General features: G+C 41.3%; 1 long non-coding RNA gene across 1 annotated transcript in view; it reads right to left on the reverse strand.

Moving 5' to 3' along the window:
• Positions 1–1,232: 1,232 nt before the first annotated feature.
• LOC121816291 (uncharacterized) overlaps positions 1,233–18,777 on the reverse strand; it is a 167,971-nt gene continuing 150,426 nt past the window's right edge. Inside the window, exons 6-8 of the long non-coding RNA XR_006055804.2 lie at positions 16,292–16,473; positions 5,298–5,415; positions 1,233–1,967 (exon numbers count right to left, since the gene is read on the reverse strand). This is a non-coding gene — a long non-coding RNA (uncharacterized LOC121816291). The remainder of the gene's footprint in view (positions 1,968–5,297; positions 5,416–16,291; positions 16,474–18,777) is intronic.

The following is an 18,777-nucleotide window of genomic DNA, read 5'->3' on the forward strand; positions in this document are numbered from 1 at the left end:
TGATCTGCACTCATGCTTTCAGAGCAGTGATGAGAAAGCAGGACCAGTTATTGAGGACTTATTTATTTTTAAAAAAGATGGAAATCATTTGCCTAAGAGAATGCATTTTATGTTTCTCTTCAGAGTTGTGAATAGAGGCACCTGCCGCTCCAAAATGTGGTACATGGACCAGTAACATCAGCATCACTCAGAAACCTGCTGGGGATGCAGGATCTTGGGCCCTATTCCAAACCTATAACATCAGAATATCCAGGGATCTATGGTTTAACAAACTCCTTAATAATTCCTATGTACACTCACACTTCAAAACCACTAAAGAACATCCAAAAATAATATCAAGGAATCTCACTCCAAGTTGAAAAGAAAAAGAAGCAATTTTATTCCTCTAAATATCTGAATTCCTCTCTTATCTAAGAGAAAAACATACTATAAACCTATAAACCTCACCCTAGTTGCCACGATAGAGTGTGAGAACTCTTTGCACATCAGTAAATAGAGGTCAGGGACATTTAAGTGGACTGGCCCATACCTGCTTTCCTTTCACAGTCAAGCCCCAGGAATGGGCTTTTTGTTTAATTTCTCCTTTCACATCTTCTTTGAAGAAATGAAACTTTGAACCCACAGTGTCGCTGTTGGGAACTCTTTTGTGCCTGCCATAAATTGTGTCTTCCTCTGTGTGACTCTGTGGTGAGCCAGTGCAAAAATAGGGACAAAACCAACACAAATCTTGCAAGGAAACAGGAAATGCTCTGAAACACAGGAGTCTGCCAGCTTAATTTAGTTGTTCTTTTCTTACACATCACTGTGCTATATGATTTTCTGCCTTTTTTTAGAATCATGGTTAATTGAACACATAACAAAATTATTTTTGACTATAAGCATATGACAAAGTATGAAAAATAAATGAAAAATCTAAACTATGCATTTGGGATCTTCTTTTCTCATATTATTCACTATAAGGACCAACACTTTTATAAATCCAACTTGTGAAAAATGTTGATTAATTACTTACTATGTCTTAGGAACTTTTCAGGGTCATAATTTCCTCTAATCAAAATTTATCTATCCAATTTTCTATTCTCTCCAAATGCTGCATTATGCTAATATAACATATTGAACCATGATGGCAGTGCATATGAATGACTGTGTTCCAAGTATTTTTCTCCCTCGCTTCTGTATCAGTTATGTAAAATGCTTGTAGCAAGAACAAGAAAAAAATCACAAAACCTCAGTGGTGTCATATGGTAGTATTTATTCCTCACATTTCAGGGGTCAGCAGGGAACTTGTTGGGGGCTTTATCTTCTGATTGGGCTCACTCACTGGGCTGCGCACCTACTGGCTGTCCATTGGTCTGGACCAGACTTAACAGGGCTACCAGAGCAGTTGGAATCTGCTCCACGTGTCCTCCACGTTCCAGCAGGCCACCTTGGACATGTCCTCGTGGAGATGATAGAATCACAAGGAAAAGCAAGGCTTCCTGAGTCGTAGACTTGGAGCTACCGCAGGAGCACTTTTCTTTCATTCTATTGGCCAGAGCCAGGCACATGGTCAAGTCCAGAGACAGAGGCAGAGGATGCTTCAAAGTTAAATGGTGAAGGGGATGCAGACAGGGTGAAGAATCAGGGCCGTGTTTGCAACGAGTCTGCCACACCTCTCATCGAGTCCATCAATAAGACTTGCTGAACACTCTTTAGAAAGTCTTTCCACACCCATGCAGAGTTCTCTACTGTATCAATTCTACCGCTTCAGGCCACCATGACCTCTTTACTACAGCTTCCTAACTGGTCCATTCACACCTTTCTTGTCCATTGCTTCTTAGGCCATTCTCAACACAGCAGTGAGAGTAATCTTTTCATTAATAAAATGGAGAATAGAGTTGACAGATACACACTACTATATGTAAAATAGATAGCTGTGGAAAGCTGTTGCATAGCGCAAGGAGCTCAGCTTGGTGCTCTGTGATGACCTAGAGGGATCAGACAAGGGGGTGAGACAGAGGCTCATGAAGGAGGGGATACATGTATACTTATAGCTGATTCGCATCGGTGTATAGCAGAAAGTAACACACCGTTGTAAAGCAACTATCCTCCAATTTAAAAAGAAAGAAAGAAAACCTTTTCTTGCTGCTCATTTACTTAAGTTCATTCAATGCTTTCCTGTTGTTCTCAGGATAAAGGCAGAAATTCTGAAAATGGTATATAAAGCCCTGAAAATGGTATATAAATGTGGAACCTGCCTCTCTCCAGCCTTACTTAGCTTTCCAGTAGGCTCTGGCTCCACCCACCGGGCCTTCTATTCCTTTCTCCAGCGCTGCACTGCTCTGCACCACAAATGTTCCTCTACCTCAACTGGTCTTTTCCTAGTTCAAGACTATGCATCCATCCGATTGCATGCAAACATCACTTCCTCCACCATCAGCCCCCTGACCTTATCACAATGTGTCCTAATTTTATGTTCTCAAAGCTGCTTATAATTTTCCATCACTGCCTTTGCCACTTTTTATAACCAACAATGATCATGTCATTAATTGATTAATGTCCACCATAAAACCCTAAAACTAAAGCATAAAACTCCGTGATATCACTAGTCATGGCTTCCTAAAACATTTGCTAAAATATAAACTAGATTATGTTTTACTTAATTTTGAATACACAGTTGATCTTGAACTTAAGTGAAATGACTATGTGTGATGGTGCTGTGTACATAGATTGTTTTAATATCATTACATAGAAATATAGCAAAACATCAATCATTTCTGCACCTTCCAAATTTATCAGCCAAATCCTCTCATTAATTTGAGCACATATGCCTTGCACCTGGGAATCAAACCATGAAATAGATTAACCAGATTGCTGGTAAAATTATTCTTGAAGGTTTGTGTTTCTTTTTCGGTCATTTAAAAAAATGATTACGTCCTGGCTATTATAAACAGTGCTGCGATGAACATTGGGGTACATGTGTCTCTTTCAATTCTGGTTTCCTCGGTGTGTATGCCCAGGAGTGGGATTGCTGGGTCATAAGGTAGTTCTATTTGCAATTTTTAAGGAATCTCCACACTGTTCTCCATAGTGGCTGTACTAGTTTGCATTCCCACCAACAGTGTAGGAGGGTTCCTTTTTCTCCACACCCTCTCCAGCATTTATTGCTTGCAGATTTTTGGATCGCAGCCATTCTGACTGGTGTGAAGTGGTACCTCATTGTGGTTTTGATTTGCATTTCTCTAATAATGAGTGATGTTGAGCATCTTTTCATGTGTTTGTTAGCCATCCGTATGTCTTCTTTGGAGAAATGTCGATTTAGTTCTTTGGCCCATTTTTTGATTGGGTCGTTTATTTTTCTGGAGTTGAGCTGCAGAAGTTGCTTGTATATTTTTGAGATTAGTTGTTTGTCAGTTGCTTCATTTGCTATTATTTTCTCCCATTCAGAAGGCTGTCTTTTCACCTTGCTTATATTTTCCTTTGTTGTGCAGAAGCTTTTAATTTTAATTAGATCCCATTTGTTTATTTTTGCTTTTATTTCCAGCATTCTGGGAGGTGGATCAGCAGATGAATGGATAAGAAAGCTTTGGTACATATACACAATGGAGTATTACTCAGCAGTTAAAAAGAATTCATTTGAATCAGTTCTGATGAGATGGATGAAACTGGAGCCGATTATACAGAGTGAAGTAAGCCAGAAAGAAAAACACCAATACAGTATACTAACACATATATATGGAATTTAGGAAGATGGCAATGACGACCCTGTATGCAAGACAGGGAAAGAGACACAGATGTGTATAACGGACTGATTTGGGAGAATGACATTCTAACATGTATACTATCATGTGAATTGAATCGCCAGTCTATGTCTGACGCAGGATGCAGCATGGGGATGTTCATGTAGGGGAAAGCATAAATTCAAGTCTGTTTTGTATTCTGACAACCGAGAGGCACTACCTACACATTCAAGGTAGCTAGTGTTTCCCTCTGACAAAAATGCAAATTATAATGAAAATTGCAAAAACATATGCATACAGTAGTATGTAATAGTGATTTGGTATAATCAAATTTTAAGTAATTCAGAAATTTGGTCAATGCCTTTTCATGTGTGTTAACCTGATGATTCATGTAAATCCAATAGATTATCCTAGAAAAGTCACTTATTACATTCAGGAATATTTCCCTCTTAATTCCATACTTTATATTTTACAAACCTGTTCTCAGACCCAAAAAGGAAGTCTTTTAGAACGCTCCCTTTCAAGGGGGTTTGACTGGGTTTGGACCTTGGATTCGAATTGGTCTATAGTCCTCCTCCTGGCAATTCGTAATTGGGACACAATGGCATTAAGCTGCATGCAACCAGAATGTCAGGCAAATTCCAAGACCAAATCTCCTCTCTTTAGGGAGGGTATGTAGGCTACTGAGCAAGGCAGTCTGCAAGAAGGAGGGAAAGAGAATACAGGATAGACACAGGGGGACCAAGGAGCTCTTGTGGGGATGTGGAAAAGAAAAAGAGAAAGTATGTAAGAGCAACATGACGTTCTTGGTTCCTGATATTCTCATTTCCAAGTTTAAGCCTGGAAAACCCTGGCTGTGTTTTCTGTCATACATTTTGAGAGAATTCCTTAAACCATGTAATAAATTCCCTGACTTATTCAGTGAATTTCTATTTCCTACAAGAAAATAATTTGTAGTCAAGACAGAGAAGAGAAGAGGCTGGTAAATACCTTCAACCCTCAGAGAACATGGTCTTTTAGGGAGTTTCTATGTCCTTTCATTCGTGGACTGTCATCATGGGATTCTGACTTTATCCAGACATTTGCTTCTTATGGTGAATCATAATCCTAAAATGGGGTCTCCTATAGGAGAATCATCTACTTTTAATGCCATAAAAATCCTTACAGGGTTTTTTTTTTCTTTCAAAAGTGTATCAGAGCTACTTGTGAATTTTACAGGAGCATGGAATTTGAGGCCTAGCCCAATCTAGTGGTTCTGAATCACTAGATTGACATCACAGGTGATTATTGTATTTGTGTATTATTATACTATTATTATTGTATTACTATTATTTATATTGTATTATATTATTGTTGTATTGTATTATTGGAGACATCAGCCCAGCAATCCTTCCTTCAAAGGTATGATCATTGAGGCCATTATCAAATAGCTATTGCTAGGTATTAAGAACAAACAATCCTAACTCCATGGTTTGAAATAACAGGGACGATTGCTTATGAGTCTGTGGGCCATAAGTGGATGGCTTTTCTGGTCTTTGCCAGATCCACACAGTCATATTGGTTCACAGAAGTGCTCACCTCTCATATAGCTGGGCCCTCTTGCATGTTTGGGGGAGACAGGCTCAAGAAGGTCATGAGCTGGGACAACCAGGCTTTCTGCCCTGGGGTTTCTTGTTCCAGCAGGCATCTCATGGTTCTAGGACAGAAGAGCAGAAGAGTGTAAGGCCCCCTGAGAGGCAGTTCAGAACTGACACAAAGTCACAGCCTCTGGATTCCATTGGTCATTGCGGGTCACACGTCCCACCTCGATTCAAGGGGTCAGGAAGTCAACTGCATTTCTGGGCGAGAGGAGTACTGCAAGTGATGTGGATCCAGGGAGGGGTGAATTGCTTCAGCAAGTTTTTGCAATCAATCTACTGGAGGCCCATAAAGGGTTAAGCAAAGCACAGCAAAGAAATAGATTCCCTGACATTTAGTTGAGTGCTTTTCTACCTTCCAGGTTCAAGATTCCCTTCTCACAGGTCTTAAATACAGGTTCTCCCTTCACACTTCCCTGGGACTAACACTTGAGAATACTAATGGCGAAGGTTGGCTGTGGTTCCCTTTCAGCTTGAGGCTCGATGTCAGCTCCCATCGGCCAGCACAGCCTGAAGAGAGTCAGTAATTGTCAGGCGGCTTAGAAGGACTCAGAATACAAAGCCAAGAAAGCTTCTCCAATTCAGCCCAAGTGACCCAGTCACCTCTATCAAGAAGAATGGATCTTGGGATAGTGCAAACCATGAACATTTCATTCTGCTTTCAAATGCAATTCTCAGGAGTGATTGCCTTGTCTACTAAGCAGCCAAATAAGCTCATTTCAGCAGAGGCAGAACTGGATACAAATCAAGTGAAAGCTAGATGCAGGGACTGGAGGTAGGAGATTAAAACAAGAGAGAAGAGAGTGGCAAGACCAAGTGGAATAAATAGCCATTTACATGAGAGCTTTGCTCCAGCAAACAGTGTGGAAACAGGAAAAGGCCATCACTGACATTCCAGGTCTTCCAACATCAGTGTTCCAATAGCACCTGCTACTTCCAGCACTCTAGATCCCACATCACAGAAATGCAATGATGCCTTAGGTAGAACGAGCAAATACTAGCACCTAAACCAGTGGTTCTCAATTTTGGTGGCCCAGTGAGATCGAGTTTGGAAATACTGAGCTCTGGCTGCTGCCTCAGTAATCCTAATTTGATCAGTTCAGAGTGCGACTTGAGCGCCAGAACATTCTAATTTTACCTCGGAGTTGTTCTATTCTGCCATCTGGGCTGGTCCTCCCTGCATTTTTATACTAAGTCTCGTTCTTAGGGAAGTGCTGCTGCTGCTGCTAAGTCGCTTCAGTCATGTCCGACTCTATGCGACCCCATAGATGGCAGCCCACCAGGCTCCCCCATCCCTGGGATTCTCCAGGCAAGAACACTGGAGTGAGTTGCCATTTCCTTCTCCAATGCATGAAACTGAAAAATGAAAGTGAAGTCGCTCAGTCGTGTCTGACTCTTAGCGACCCCATGGACTGCAGCCTACCAGGCTCCTCGGTCCATGGGATTTTCCAGGCAAGAGTACTGGAGTGGGGTGCCATTGCCTTGCTAACAACTGTCTTTGGGCTTCCCCAGTGCGTCAGTGGTAAGGAATCTGCCTGCCAGTGCAGGCGGCGCAGGTTGGATCCCTCGGTCAGGAAGATCCCCTAGAGAAGGAAAGGGCAACCCACTCCAGTATTTTTGCCTGGGAAATCTCATGGACAGAGGAGCCTGGCAGGCTACAGTCCATGGGGCCCAAAAAAGTCAGACACGACTGAGCAACTAAACAACAACAGTCTTCACTGTGTAGGACTCCAAATCTTAATTTTGTTTCAACTCCCCATTGAGTTTGAATATACCCTTGATTTGAGGACTTAAGGAGATGTCTGGGTAACTTAAGTCATGCAAACAACCTATTGTTTTAGGCTTCTGTTAGGTACAGAGCCTTCTGCCAGAAGCTGTGATGGAGAGGAAGTAGACAATTTGCTCCAAAGAAGAAGAATGACCCCTCTGCCATTGAAGTCAGCACAAGCTGACCCAGAGCAGATGAGTCTGCAAGGATGGCAGGTGGCGTGCTAGACTGCACAAAGGAGGGGCCAGCCCCCAGGGCTACCACTGCCCCAACTTGCTCAGAATCACCTAAGGACTTCCACTGAGCCACAGGCTGGAAAAGTGAACCACTCAGGACTCAGAGCCAAAACCCAGACGTGAATGCTCCTTCAACCCATGCCCTGTGAGTAGCCCTGGAGAAATGACAGAAGTCCCTCAAGTCTCCATTTCGTCAGTCATAAAACAAATAATACTTGTTTCTCACCTCAGGGATGTTGTGCGGGTTAAATGAGATAGTTTAAGTAAAACAAGAAGCACAATGCCTGATGCACAGTAACTGTCCAATATATGTTAATAAGTAATTATTAACTTGGGCTTCCCTGGTGGCTCAGCTGGTAAAGAATCCACCTGCAGTATGGGAGACCTGGGTTCGATCTCTGCTTTGGAAAAGTGAACCACTACCCACTCCAGTATTCTGGCCTGGAGAACTCCATGGAGGGGATAGTCCATGGGGTCACAAAGTGTCCGACATGACTGAGTAACGTTCACTTCCATTATTAACTTATCAATTCTGTTAAGAATAGAATAACAACAACAATAATACTTTATCTTCAGATTCTATCTTGAGGGCATTTTCGTTGACCAGAGGATAGAAAAAAATAAACTAAAATCTGAAAGTTAGTGAAAGTGAGAGTCAAGGTGAAATCAGGAGGTAGAAAAGACAAGTGAACACAGAATTAGACTAAGGATGGTGGCAGACATAATTTGAACAATTTCAGATGTGCTGCAAGAAAGCTAAGTCCACCTCTCCCTGTCTCAACACTACATCCCACAGAATTGAGGAGACCCCACAGATCCTCCTTAATGCCCAGCAAGACAGTCTTCTCTCTCCACTGAAAACCGCCTGATGGCCCAGGCCCCTAAAAACATCAGAAACAATTCCATCACACCTTTCTCTTCTTTCCTTCAGTCACAAAAGGTTATCCTGGGCTCTTAAACTTAATGAGCCCTGTTTATCCTCCTATCTAACCCAGCTGGAGCAGCCGTGAAGAGATACCCCATGCCAAGGTAAGAGAAACCCAAGTAAGATGGTAGGTGCTACAAGAGGGCATCAGAGTGCAGACACACTGAAACCATACTCACAGAAAACTAGTCATTCTAATCACACTAGGACCACAGCCTTGTCTAACTCAATGAAACTAAGCCATTCCCATGGGGCAATCCAAGATGGGCGGATCATGGTGGAGAGAGCTGACAGAATGTGGTCCACTGGAGAAGGGAATGGCAAACCACTTCAGTATTCTTGCCTTGAGAACCCCATGAACAGTATGAAAAGGCAAAATGGTAGGATACTGAAAGAGGTACTCCCCAGGTCAGTAGGTACCCAATATGCTACTGGAGGTCAGTGGAGAAATAACTCCAGAAAGAATGAAGGGATGGAGCCAAAGCAAAAACAGCACCCAGCTATGGATGTGACTGGTGATAGAAGCAAGGTCCGATGCTGTAAAGAGCAATATTGCATAGGAACCTGGAATGTCAGGTCCATGAATCAAGGCAAATTGGAAGTGGTCAAGTAGGAGATGGCAAGAGTGAACGTCAATATTCTAGGAATCAGCGAACTAAAATGGACTGGAATGGGTGAATTTAACTCAGATGACCATTATATCTACTACTGTGGGCAGGAATCCCTCAGAAGAAATGGAGTAGCCATCATGGTCAACAAAAGAGTCCAAAATGCAGTACTAGGATGCAATCTCAAAAACGACAGAATGATCTCTGTTCATTTCCAAGGCAAACCATTCAGTATCACAGTTATCCAAGTCTATGCCGCAACCAGTAATGCTGAAGAAGCTGAAGTTGAACGGTTCTATAAAGACCTACAAGACCTTTTAGAATTAACAGCCAAAAAGATGTCCTTTTCATTATAGGGGACTGGAATGCAAAAGTAGGAAGTCAAGAAACACCTGGAGTAACAGGCAAATTTGGCCTTGGAATGCGCAATGAAGCAGGGCAAAGACTAATAGAGTTTTGCCAAGAGAATCACTGGTCATAGCAAACACCCTCTTCCAACAACACAAGAGTAGACTCTACACATGGACATCACCAGATGGTCAACACAAAAATCAGATTGATTATATTATCTGCAGCAAAAGATGGAGAAGCTCTATACAGTCAACAAAAACAAGACCAGGAGCTGACTGTGGCTCAGATCATGAACTCCTTATTACCAAATTCAGACTTAAATTGAAGAAAGTAGGGAAAACCGCTAGACCATTCAGGTATGACCTAAATCAAATCCCTTATGATTATACAGTGGAAGTGAGAAACAGATTTAAGGGTCTCTCTGATAGATAGAGTGCCTGATGAACTATGGATGGAGGTTTGTGACATTGTACAGGAGACAGGGATCAAGACCATCCCCATGGAAAAGAAATGCAAAAAGCAAAATGGCTGTCTGGGGAAGCCTTACAAATAGCTGTGAAAAGAAGAGAAGTGAAAAGCAAAGGAGAAAAGGAAAGATATAAGCATCTGAATGCAGAGTTCCAAACAATAGCAAGAAGAGATAAGAAAGCTTTCTTCAGCGATCAATGCAAAGAAATAGAGGAAAAAAACAGAATGGGAAAGACTAGAGATCTCGTCAAGAAAATTAGAGATACCAAGGGAACATTTCATGCAAAGATGGGCTCGATAAAGGACAGAAATGGTCTAGACCTAACAGAAGCAGAAGATATTAAGAAGAGGTGGCAAGAATACACAGAAGAACTGTGCAAAAACGATCTTCACGACCCGGATAATCACGATGGTGTGATCACTCATCTAGAGCCAGACATCCTGGAATGTGAAGTCAAGTGGGCCTTAGAAAGCATCACTACGAACAGAGCTAGTGGAGGTGATGGAATTCCAGTGGGGCTATTTCAAATTCTGTAAGATGATGCTGTGAAAGTGTTGCACTCAATATGCCAGCAAATTTGGAAAACTCAGCAGTGGCCACAGGACTGGAAAAGGTCAGTTTTCATTCCAATCCCAAAGAAAGGCAATGCCAAAGAATGCTCCAACTACTGCACAATTGCACTCATCTCACATGCTAGTAAAGTAATGCTCAAAATTCTCCAAGCCAGACTTCAGCAATATGTGAACAGTGAACTCCCTGATGTTCAAGCTGGTTTTAGAAAAGGCAGAGGAACCAGAGATCAAATTGCCAACATCTGCTGGATCATGGAAAAAGCAAGAGAGTTCCAGAAAAACATCTATTTCTGCTTTCTTGACTATGCCAAAGCCTTTGACTGTGTGGATCACCATAAACTGTGGAAAATTCTGAAAGAGATGGGAATACCAGACCACCTGACCTGCCTCTTGAGAAATCTATATGCAGGCAAGGAAGCAACAGTTAGAACTGGACATGGAACAACAGACTGGTTCCAAATAGGAAAAGGAGTACGTCAAGGCTGTATATTGTCACCCTGCTTATTTAACTTACATGCAGAGTACATCATGAGAAACACTGGGCTGGAAGAAACACAAGCTGGAAACAAGATTGCCGGGAGAAATATCAATAACCTCAGATATGAAGATGACATCACCCTTATGGCAGAAAGTGAAGAGGAACTAAAAAGCCTCTTGATGAAAGTGAAAGAGGAGAGTGAAAAAGTTGGCTTAAAGCTCAACATTCAGAAAATGAAAATTATGGCATCTGGTCCCATCGCTTCATGGGAAATAGATGGGAAACAGTGGAAACAGTGTCAGCCTTTATTTTGGGAGGGCTCCCAAATCACTGCAGATGGTGACTGCAGCCATGAAATTAAAAGACACTTACTCCTTGGAAGAAAAGTTATGACCAACCTAGATAGTATAGTCAAAAGCAGAGACGTTACTTGGCTGACTAAGGTCCGTCTAGTCAAGGCTATGGTTTTTCCAGTAGTCATGTAAGGATGTGAGAGTTGGACTGTGAAGAAGGCTGAGCGCCGAAGAATTGATGCTTTTGAACTGTGGTGTTGGAGAAGACTCTTGAGAGTCCCTTGGACTACAAGGAGATCCAACCAGTCCATTCTGAAGGAGATCAGCCCTGGGATTTCTTTGGAAGGAATGATGCTAAAGCTGAAACTCCAGTACTTTGGCCACCTCATGTGAAGAGTTGACTCATTGGAAAAGACTTTGGTGCTGGGAGGGATTGTGGGCAGGAGAAGAAGGGGACGACAGAGGATGAGATGGCTGGATGGCATCACTGACTCAATGGATGCGAGTTTGAGTGAACTCCGGGAGTTGGTGATGGACAGGGAGGCCTGGCGTGCTGTGATTCATGGGGTCGCAAAGAGTCAGACACGACTGAGCGACTGAACTGAACTGAACTGAACTCAATGCCTTCCTGTCCATCTCCTTTAACCCACACAGTGTTGTTCTTGTGCTGTTGTTCAGTCTCTAAGCCGTGTCCAATTCTCTCTGATCCCCTGGACTGCAGCATGCCAGGCTCTTCTGCCATTCACTGTCTCCCGGAGTTTGCTCAAATTCATGTCCATTGAGTCAGTGATGCTGTCTAACCATCTCAACCTCTGTTGCCCGCTTCTCCTTTTGCCATCAATCTTTCCCAGCATCAGGGTCTTTTCCAATGAGTCGGCTCTTCACATCAAGTGGCCAAATTATTGGAGCTTCAGTTTCAGCATCGTTCCTTTCAATGAATATTCAGGGTTGATTTCCTTTAGGATTGATTGGTTTGATATCCTTGTAGTCCAAGGGACTCTCACAAGCCTTTTCCAGCACCACAATTGGAAAGTATCAATTCTTTGGCACTCAGCCTTCTTTGGTCCAACTATCACATCTGTACACACAGTGTACATTTATTAAATCCCCTAATATCCTCATTCCTTTCTGAAATGAACTCCCTTCCATGTGTCCCTACCTGGAACCAGGCTGCCCCCAAGAACTGTCTCCCTGTAGCTACCCAGAGGACTTGCCATAATGGTTTTGTTCTCGCTCCCTTTACTACTGAAGCTGGAAGAATCTTCAGTCCTTATCATTGCTTCCAAACAGGTGTTCTTCTCATCTCCCTAAACTCCATCTTCCTTGAATTTCTTGCCATTGGGCTACATCAGCTACTCTTCCTCCTTGATTCTGCCACCAATAGATCTACTAGAAATTTTCTCACTTATGAAAGACTTTCATAATCTCCCTGATTTTTGAGTTCCAACAGGATTCCAGTCACCATTCTTGGTCATTGAAATGGCCATGTAGATGATTTATCCATCACCTTAACCCCCAGAACTTCGTCTTTCTCATCTTTTACTATAATCATCCCCTTGCCTTTTCTCCTTCTTGAGCCACATATTACCACAGCCATCTCTGGACCTGGTCATTTTCTTGACATCACCAGTAATTTTGTCCCTTCCAACTCTCAAGTTCAGGTCTCCCATTCTCTCACCTTTCCCTCATCCTTCTAGCTCATGCTTTCTAATAGACTGACTCCCCCTGTAATGTGACTTCCCACTTATTGACTCAGCCACCTTGTCGCTGTCTGTTTCCTCCTTTATAGCTTCATTTTCCTCCTTTTCTGGTGTAGATTTGATTCATCATTAGGATGAAACCTCATATTATCATATGCAGGATCATACTTTCATGTATTAATCAGAATTCTGCTGAAATAATGCTACAAATGGTCCAAAATTTCTGTGGCTGATAAGAAGAAAGATTTACTTCTGAATCATGCATCTGCAGGGCAGCTGAGTCAGCTCAGTATCAAACTGAAAACTTGGTTCAGATCTGGCCCATGTGACCTCATTCCGGGACACACAGTGGCCCAGAGCAGGTTTTTCTCATGATGGCAAAGAGCTCAATAGAATCAGCTAAATCATATAAGTGTGTTTCAAGTCACTGCTTGCATGACAACTGCTATAATCTATTGGCCAAAGGAAGTCAAATGGCTGGGTCCCAAGGTCATTGAGACAATGGTTAATGGCAGGAACTGCAAGTCACACAGCAAGGGATGAAGATGTATAATCTTATTTACTGGGGGAAGTGAAAACTAGAAACATATTTCAATCTACTCCACCTAAACTCCATTATCTCTTTCTCGCTATTGAAATTACCAAACAAAACTCCATCTCCTCTTTAAACACATGGAATCCACTCTCAAATAGCTGAACACAGTTTGAGAAAAATGCCACACCCTGGTAAATGACCTCACCTCATATTCTTGACTACTGACTTCAAGTGCTACCTAAGTGATTCCCAGGAAGTCTAAAATTTCCTGGTCAATTTTTCCTTTTTATTGAGATAACTATTTCATGTCTCCTCAGTTCTCCCATCCCCAGCAAATAGACCATCCTCTCTATCAGTGATGACTTCTTATTTCACTGAGAAAATAAAAACAATCAAATAGGACTCCCATCTTCTATAGCAGCCAATTTATCAACTTTTCTGCTCAGAGCCTATATACTCTGCCTCCCCTACTGAAAGATGTTTCCTTTTCTGAATTCCACATGGATGCTGGATTGACTCACCACTTGCCCACCCACTAATTTAGATCTTCCAAGTAAGTGTCTCTTTCCTGCATCATCCATCTTCTCCCTTTCTATCAAATCATTATAAGCAGCATACAAACATTCTATAACATGCTGCAGCATCTCTCACTGTCAATAAAGTCTTCTTTTACTCCATACCTTTGTTCAACTACACTACTATTTCTCTTTGCCATTTTACAGTAAGTCACCTCAAAAAGTGACTTACCCTTTAATTTCCTCTCTTGTTCAGACACTGATCTCTGCCAACTCACTAAATGACTCCTGTCAACATCACCCATGCATTCCAGGTTGTCAAATACAACGATCAATTCTCCTTCCTAAACTTGCTGTATTCAAGAGTGGTACTTGAATCACTCCATGACTCACTGCTCAGTAAGTCATTTTCTTCACATGGTTTCTGGGATACTGCAATTGTCTGGTTTTCTTCCTATTTTGTTATCTCCATGATGTATTTTCCTCTTCATGCTGGAGTATCTGAGGGCTCAGTATAAGGACATTTTTTTCTAACTGGAAGTTATTCCTTAAATTATGACATCCACGTATATGGTTTTAAGTATCATTCATGTTTTCATATTTCAATTTTATTTTTTTCAGTTCCATTTTTACCCTAAACTGCAGGCACATGTAACTATCTCTTAAAACTGCCATCTTCACTGGAATGTCTCAAAGGTATCACAAATTTAATATGTTCTAAATCTGCTCCTCCCTTCATTCTCTTCACCTCTACTACCACTCAGTTGCTCAGTCCAGAAACCCTTGCCATCCTAAATCCTCTCTTGCTCTTGTGCCCCCTACTGATTCACCTGCAAGTCTTTTGGCTTCATTTTTATGTCTTCTCTCTTGTACCAATGTCACACTACGCAAACTACAATCATCTCTGTCCTGTGCAAAAACAATAGCTTCCTGCCTTGTCTCCCCATTTCCACTTTTGCTTTGCTATAGTCTGATCTCCACAGTCAGAGTGGTCCTCTTAAAATACAAATATAATCATATCACTTTCCAAGTCAAAAGACCCCCAACAGCCCTGTTCTAGTTGCTATTGCTACATAACAAGTTATCCCCAAACCTAGTGGTTTAAAGCAATCATTTTAGTATGCTCAAATTCTCTGTGTGTCAGAAATTCACACAAGACACAGAGAGGGTAAACTGTCTGTTTCGTGATGTTTTGAGCCTCAACTGGAAACCTCAAAGGTTGGAGTGATTCAAGGTCTGGTGGCTGGAATGATCAGAAGACTCATTCACTCACTTGAGCACATGGCATGAAGACTAGGATTGCTGACCAAAGCACTGGCTCATGGTCTCTCCATATAGTGTGGCTTCCTTAGTCCAGTGGCCTCCATGATACTCGCACAAGCACTCCCATCAGCAAGGCAGAATTTATATTGGCCTTATTACTCAACCACAGAAATCATACTGCATCACTTTCTCCATCCTCTGTTCACTGAAGTAGTCAAAACCAGTCCAGAATCAAGCAATGGGAAACTTGACTTCACCTTTTAATGGGGGCATGAGAGGTTCACCTTCTGGAAAAGCACAGGTGATATGGTTGTTCCCAGCTTTGGAAAATACAATCTACTATCAGCTTCCCATCACACTTGGAATAAAATGAATAGTCTTAAAGGTGTTAATGCAACAAAAGAATATAATTTTGTAAATATTCATGCACCCAACATAGGAGCATCTAAATATATAAAGCAAATATTAACAGACCTACAGGGAAACATAGACAGTAACACAATAATAGTCAAGGACTTCAATCTCCCCCTTTCATCAAATGGATAGATCATCCAGACAGAAAATCAATATAGAATCACTCAACTTAAACTTCATGTTAGGTCATATAGACTTAACAAATATTTACAGAATATTCCATCCAAAATCAACACGCATCCAATACACATTCTTCTCAAGCTCACATAGAACAATCTCAAGGATAGATCATATGTTGCATCATAAAACAATTCTCAACAAACTTAAGAAGACTGAAACCTTATCAAGTATCTTTCATGATCACAATAGTAGGAAGCTAGGAATAAATTGCAAAAATAAAACTGGAAAACTCACAAATAGGTGAAGAGTAAAAAATATGTTACTGAACAACCAATAGCATAAATCAAAAGAGAAATAAAAAATATCTAGAGACAAACAAAAATGGATACACAACATACCAAACTTTATGGGTTGCAGACAATGCAGTTTCAAGAGGGATGTTCACAGCAAAAAAAAAAAGCTTACATTAAGAAACAAAACAGATCTCAAATAAACAATCTAATGCCCAAATCCTGTTTTGGGATAGCATTATCCAATAAAAGGATCCAAGGATCCTAGGAGAAGTGGCTGATCCCACAACTAACAAAGGAAATATACAAGATGAACCTAGACACCCTGCAGCAACACAAGATAAAGTGCTGAAACAACAACGGGGCTTCCCAGATGGCGCTAGTGGTAAAACACCCACCTGGCAATGCCGGAGATCTAAGAGATGTGGGCTCAATCCCCGGGCCGTAAAGATCCCCTGAAGGAGGGCATGGGGACCCACTCCAGTATTCTTGACTGGAGAAGCCCATGGACAGAGGAGCCTGGCGGGCCACAGTCCATGGGGTCACAAGAGTCGGTCACAACGGAAGAGACTTGGCATACCTGCATGCGAAACAAAAGCAAACCTCACAACGGTTCAGCTCAGCTCAGTCGCTCAGGCGTGCCCGACTCTCTGCGACCCCATGAATCGCAGCACACCAGGCCTCCCTGTCCATCACCATCCCCTGGAGTTGACTCAGACTCATGTCCATCAAGTCAGTGGTGCCATCCAGCCATCTCATCCTCTGTCGTCCCCGTCTCCTCCTGCCCCCAATCCCTCCCAGCATCAGAGTCTTTTCCAATGAGTCAACTCTTCACATGAGGTGGCCAAAGTACTGGAGCTTCAGCTTTAGCATCATTCCTTCCAAAGGAATCCCAGGGCTGATCTCCTTCAGAATGGACTGGTTGGATCTCCTTGCAGTCCAAGGGACTCTCAAGAGTCTTCTCCAACACCACAGTTCAAAAGCATCAATTCTTTGGTGCTCAGCCTTCTTCACAGTCCAACTCTCACATCCATACGTGACCACAGGGAAAACCATAGCCTTGACTAGACGGACCTTAGTCAGCAAAGTAATGTCTCTGCTTTTGAATATGCTCTCTAGGTTGGTCATAACGTTTCTTCCAATGATTGGAGTATGTCAAATTCAAAGTGTTCTCAATGGTCAATCTGGAATAATTTGAGCAGTATGAAATAAAATGACATTGGATTATTTTTTTTTTTTGATTATAATCCAAAGTATGAACAAGTATCCACAAATCCTTACCAACATAATGTTTTTGAAGGAAAAGCTTTACTGTGAAAAACTGCTTCAGCTAACTGACCAAAGTCAACATCAACAGGAATAAATAATTTTGATAGTATGCACCCTTAATACGATGTGATGATCTTCCTCTGCAAACTCTCTCCCCCAAACCCATAATTCCAGCCTAATCATCAGAATATTATTAGACGAACCCCAATAGAAGGGCTTTTTTACAATATCACTGACCAATACTTTTCAAACTGCCAAGATCCTCAAAAACAAAGAAACTTTGAGAAACTGTCAAAATCAAGAAGAGCCTGAGGAGATATGGCAACCAAAGATAATGTGGTATCCTGAATGGGATCATGGAACAACAACAACAAAATGACATTAGGCAAAACTCAAAGAAATACAAATAAAGTATAGATTTTAGTTAATAATAACGTTCTGATACTGGTTCAAGTGTTAGCAAGGATATATAGAAATTATAAAGCTCATGAATTGCTAGAAGGAAAGTGAAAATGGTTCAACTACTTTGGAAAAAAATTGAATTCTTCAAAAATTGAAACAGATGTTATATGACTCAACAATTCCATTCCTAGGTAAATACTTAAAAGAACTGAAAAACATATTCCTGAAAGTACTTGTATAAGAATGTTCATGGCAGCATTATTGATAATTGCCAAAATTATGGTTGGGGCATAGACTTGGATAACTGTGATATTGAATGGTTTGCCTTTGAAATGAACAGAGATCATTCTGTCATTTTTGAGATTGTACCCAAGTACTGCATTTCAGACTCTTTTGTTGACTATGAGGGCTGCTCTATTTCTTTTAAGGGATCCTTGCCACCCAAGACAGATCTGTGGGACCACCCAAGACGGATGGGTCATGATGGAGAATTCTGAGAAAACGTGGTTCAATGGAGAAGGGAATGGCAAACCAGTTCAGTCTTCTTGCCTTGAGAACCCCATGAACAGTGTGAAAAGGCAAGAAGATAGGACAGTGAAAGATGAACTCCCCAGCTCAGTAGGTGCCCAATATGCTACTGGAGAAGTGTCGAATGAAATAGGACATCTCAATTCAGGGTTCAGTATCCACATGTAGCCATCAAATGCTGTATAGATAGTGAAAATGTAGACCTTTGTTATTCTGATTAGAGTGCTTTAAGAACCAGTAGCATTAGCATTACTTGGGAGCCAGTTAAAATGTGGAATCTCAGAAAAACTAGTGATTACAAGATGGGACAGAGGTTGGATGAAGGGCAGATAGGTGAAGGGGTTCAAGAGATACAAACTACCAGGTATAAGATAACTAAGTTACAGGATGTAATGTACAGCACAAGGAAAATAGTCAATATTTTATAATTGCTGTGTATGCAGTATAGTCTATAAAAATATGAAATTACTACATTGTATATCTGAAACTAATATAATATTGTAACTCAACTATTCTTCAATTTAAAAAAGGGAAGATAGGCAGTGAACATTATCAATACATAAACTGTAAATTTATCCAAATAATTTGTCAAAATAACTCCAACAAATTGGAACTTATAGGACTAAAGATATTCAAGATATCTAAAATGTATAGTTTGAATCCAAACTAGATTTCCCCTACTATA

The sequence above is a fragment of the Ovis aries genome, chromosome 13, assembly GCF_016772045.2.
Source record: "Ovis aries strain OAR_USU_Benz2616 breed Rambouillet chromosome 13, ARS-UI_Ramb_v3.0, whole genome shotgun sequence".
NCBI classification, from domain to species: Eukaryota; Metazoa; Chordata; class Mammalia; order Artiodactyla; family Bovidae; genus Ovis; species Ovis aries.